General features: G+C 53.2%; 1 long non-coding RNA gene across 1 annotated transcript; it reads left to right on the plus strand.

The window, feature by feature from the left end:
- The first annotated feature begins 3,262 nt into the window (after window positions 1–3,262).
- On the plus strand, window positions 3,263–4,039 carry LOC141145431 (uncharacterized). The gene is made up of 2 exons (XR_012244560.1): window positions 3,263–3,400; window positions 3,914–4,039. It is a non-coding gene; the product is annotated as an uncharacterized lncRNA (long non-coding RNA).
- The last annotated feature ends 1,056 nt before the right edge of the window (window positions 4,040–5,095 follow it).

Below are 5,095 nucleotides of genomic sequence, written 5' to 3' on the forward strand. Positions count from 1 at the left end.
GCCCTGCATCCTAAATAGAAAAGCCAGGGCAGCTAAACTCTTGTTCATTTTGGACACTGACTTGCCTTGTGTAAATCCCGTCCCAATAAAATACAGCAACAAAGCCACGTGATCATGTGATGAAAAATCCCCCCCAACCGAACTTACCAGGGTAGACCACTCACCCCATACCGACGAGTACGCCGCCCACGTACCCCCAGTCACCGATCGACGTAACAGCTCCTCAGCTACTCCAATGCCAGTCTCCACAGCCTGTCGGGACAAGGAACCCCCAGTTGCTCCGACTCCGGCGCCAACCTCCGGAACCTCTCCCACTGGAAACGAGACAAAGAATCGGCAATGGAATTCAACACCCCCGGAACATGAACAGCTTGTACAAAACAATTCAAGCTTAAGCACTTTAAAACCAAGTGCTGCAACAAGCGCACCACTGGCGGAGAAGAAGCGGACAAGCGCGTTATAACCTCCACCACCCCCAAATTGTCACAGTGAAAACAGATCCGCCTATCCCGAAATTTGTAGCCCCAGATTTCAACCGCCACTACAATCGGAAATAGTTCCAGTAACACTAAATTACGTAAGAACCCCGCCGAACTCCATTCTTCTGGCCACACCGCCGCGCACCAAGCCCCTTGGCAGAAAGCCCCAAAACCAGAACTACCAGCTGCATCAGTGAAAATATCCAGGTCAGAGGCTGCCACAACCGGCGCCATCCATAAAGACCTGCCATTGTATGTGGACAAAAACTCACCCCAAACCCTCAAATCGGCCTTCAGCTCACGCGAAAGCCTGATGAAGTGATGCGGCTTCAGTACTCCCGCAGTGGCAGCACATAAGCGACGACTAAAGATGCGTCCCATAGGCATGATGCGGCAGGCGAAATTAAGCTTACCCAATAACGACTGCAACTGCCTAAGCCTGACCTTCCTCGCCACCTCAGCCTCCGCCACCCCTTGACGCAAGTCCTCCAGTTTGTCGTTCGGGAGACGACATTCCATCAGACGCATGTCAATGACAATGCCCAAAAACTGCATGACTGTAGAAGGACCTTCCGTCTTACCCGGCGCTAAAGGAATTCCAAAACATGACGCAATAGATTCCAAAGTGTGTAACAGCACTGAACAAACAGAGGAATCCGGTGGGCCGATGCAAAGAAAATCGTCGAGATAGTGCAGCACCGACCTCAACTGAGTCTCTTCCCTAACTACCCATTCCACAAAAGTGCTAAACACCTCAAAATATGCGCAAGAGATGGAACAGCCCATCGGCAAACAACGGTCCATATAAAACTGCCCTTCCCAACAGCAGCCAAGCAAATGTTGACTGTCCGGATGTACCGGCAGCAGACGAAAAGCGGATTCTATATCCGTCTTCGCCATCAATGAACCTTGGCCAAACCGTTGAACCCAACCAACCGCGGCATCAAAGGAGGTGTAAGACACCGAAGACAGCTCCGGAGAAATGGCATCATTCACCGAAGTCCCCTTCGGATACGACAAATGATGAATTAACCGGAATTTGTTGGGTTCCTTTTTGGGTACCACCCCAAGGGGAGAAACATGTAAAAACAAAACGGGGGGTTGAGCGAATGGTCCGGCCATTCTCCCGAGTTCCACCTCTTTTTCCAGTTTGTCCGAAACAACCTGGGAAAACTGGCGCGCTGATTTCAAATTTTGAGCCCGCGGAGACGGGGCCACAGGTCCCGAACACGGGATCCTAAAACCATGGGCAAAACCATCAGCCAAAAAACTTGCCGCCTCCCGTCGCGGATATCTATCTAGATACGGTACCATCTCGGGAAGGTTTACTGGCGTCCTCCCTTTTTGAGGCCGACTCAACGGGTTGGGACTTTCCTTTTTTGAAACACTTGGCATAACTGTGGGAGCCCCCGCAACCAGAGCACTCGTGACGGAAACGACAGTTTGCGCCAAAACGGCACGACCCCTCGTTAAACTGCCAGCAAATTCCCTTTCGCTGTGTGGCCGACTGTCCAGCGGCACCTGAACCGCCGGCCCCTCCGAGAAAGGGCTGTCCCGAAACCCTCGCATGTGACATAAGCTTCATCCAAAGCCCAATGTCCTTATGGTCCCAGCGCAAGCCCGGACGCAAAGCCTTGCGCTGGCGGAACTGCTCGTCATAGCGCAGCCAAGCAATTCCTCCATAAGTTCGATAAGCCTCCCCAATGGCATCCAGATAACAAAAAAGCGGAGAACAATTCTCTGGTGCTTTTTCGCCAATTACGCTAGCCAAAATGGCAAACGCCTGAAGCCAATTCCCAAAAGTGCGAGGAATAAGCCTCCAGCGTCGCTTCTCCTCCTCCTCCTTCTTGCTTTCGTCTGCCTTACCCTTGTCGATATTAAATTTCTCTAACGGCAAAAGAGAGAATATTTCAACATATTCCCCTTTCCAGATCTTTTCTCGTACATCTTGCTTTAGATGCACTCCCAGTGGGCCCTCAAAGCACACATAAATCTCGCACTTCGCCGCATCCGCCAACCGCACCTTATCCTCAGAGGACTCCTTCCCTTTATTCGCGTCCACCCCAGTCACCTCCGTCTGCGACGCCGACGTCACGCTAACCCCGGAGGACCCCCCCGCCCCGGATACCGCAACTGCAAGCGGCTCTGCTGGGGGGGGTGTGCTAGGAACTACAGAGTCCACGCCGGCGGCAGCGGGAGCCCATGCCCCAACGGGCCCCTGAGATGCTAAAGAAGACCCCGCCGGATCAAAACGGGCCAATAACTCCCGAAAGCCTGCAAAAAATGCGGACAAAACCGGCGCAGCACCCGCATCTCCACCCACCACTCCTGGCACTGAACTAACCTCTGAGGAAACCCCCAAATTAACCCCCCCCATCTGACTAGTATGTAAAGGTAAAATTGGCGACTTACCAGGCTGCAGCCGAACCGCCACACGACTAGCCGTTTGTCCGGATCCCAGCTGGCTCCGCAAAGCAGGACGCCTCCCGACCGATCGATCGTCTTCATCCGCGCTGGTGAGCTCACCGGACTCAGCCGAAGAATCTTGCCGCGGCGACGTCCCCTGCCTCATTTGCACAAGCGGCTCCTCTTCAGGGCTCCTGGAAGCCTCCTCTTCAGCCCCGGGCTCTGTTCTCTCCATGGAAGAGCTGCTGGGCACAGTAGTACCCCCAGCTGCAGCAGGGACGCGCTGTCTCTTTAAGGGGGCGTGTCCCCCAGCCTGGGCCTTCACACTCTTCCTGCTGTGACGTCCCGCCTGCGATGTGGATGGTGAACCAGCAGAGGGCGCTCCCACCCCACCGCTGTTCGTGACTACAATCTCATCCAGCTGAGCTCCGCTCTGCGCAGCAGTGGCAGAGGGAGCCGAACGCTCCGGAGCCCTGTGTCGGCGGCTGGCGGGGGACGATGACGGCACCCCCCCAGTGAGTCTCCCTGAAGCCTGGGCATCCTTCTCTCTCTGGACAGCTGAGGGGCAGGGACGCCCCCCACTGCGCATCCCGCTGCGTCTCCCCCGCTGAGCAGCCCTCCCACACAGTACATCTACACGGGGGGGGGAGGGGGAGGGCTGCCGCATGCTCCGGCCTGAGCTGCGAGCAGTAGAAGAGCGCCGTGGGGTAGGATTCCTCCCAGGGCCCACACCGGAAGCATGAGCAGGCAGCCCCGCAGTAAGCCCTGGAGGGTCCCTGGGACAGGGGCTCCTTCTCGCTCGATGAGCCTTAGGGACAGGAGATGGGCTCAGGCGCTCCGGCGGGCGCACCTTTCTAGCTCGTTTCCTCCCCGGGGAAGAAGGGACAGGTGAAGTAGAAGATCCCGACCCCCCAAGTACGTCAGCCAGCTGCTGCTGCAGCCACTGAGGGCCCCGTTCGACTGCTGCGGCCCTGACCTGAGCTAACAAGGCCTCTAGCTCACTCATCTCCCTGTCTGTCTACCTGCAGGTGACCAGCACGTATGTCCCAAGAAGATGTCTCCTCTCCAAACTTCTCCGAGTGATGCAGAATCCACCCCCTACACCGGACCCCAACCTCTGAATCCAGCCCCCACCAACTTCTACCTCCAATCAGGTAAGAGCTGAACCTGTGACCCACCACTGACCTGACTGACCGTTCCCTGACCCCTGTTCCTCCCATAGTCATGCATCCCCTCCGTCTATTCTCTCCTACGGGTCTCACTAGATTTAAAAGCATTTGTCTTTTTGCTGATATATACATGATCCCTAGGTCTGTCAAATAATATATGAGTTGTCCTGCCTCATTATATGCAACAGATCTCACATGTAAGAGTGTAAATAGTGAACCTGGTATCACAATTAAGGAATAATTACAGGCATGGCTATTGAATACATAGTTACATTGGTTCAGCTTGGACCATCGTTATTATGTATATACCATACCTGGCTGATCTTCCTGGAATCTGGAAATCACTGAAGTAGAGATCACTTCTTTCTTTAGTGATCTCCACTTGCTTCCAGGTCCCAGGCCGAGTGGCTGTAATCCTGCTTACTGAACACAGGAGGTTGGCTGTTCGGCAGGGGCAAAGGGTTCTCTGATTGAAAGAGGAGGGGCAGAGCAGTTACGTTACTCTCTCCACCTCCTCCAATTGGAGAACTCTTTGCATTCATTCAGAAAATGAATGATGCCGTGCTGAGCAGAGAACCTCCTGTTTTCACAATCCATCAAGCCAGCCACTCAGCACCTGAAGATTACCAAGATTCAGTGATTTCAAGCTTCCAGGGGAATCAGCCAGGTGCAGTATATACACAGTTTAATTGGTCCAAGTCAGTGTGTACAGCTGTCTGTATGACAGAAGTTAGTCTATTGACTAGCTTTTGTCAAAGGGACATGCTGGAAAACCAGCATCCGTTCAGCGCTTGCAGCCATAAAATAAAAATAAATAAAAGGGACAGTGTAAAAAATACATTTAAATAAAATAATTTTTAAAAATGCAAAGCGCTCCAACCCTCCGTGCTCACATGCATATGTAAACGGTGATTGCACCACACGTGAGGTATCACCACGAACATCAGAGTGAGAGCAGTAATTCTGGGGCCAGACCTCCAATGTAACTCTAAACTGGTAACCTGTAAATGCTTTGAAATTAAAGTATCTATTTACTTGGTG

This window comes from Aquarana catesbeiana, linkage group LG01 (genome assembly GCF_042186555.1).
Source record: "Aquarana catesbeiana isolate 2022-GZ linkage group LG01, ASM4218655v1, whole genome shotgun sequence".
NCBI lineage: Eukaryota > Metazoa > Chordata > Amphibia > Anura > Ranidae > Aquarana > Aquarana catesbeiana.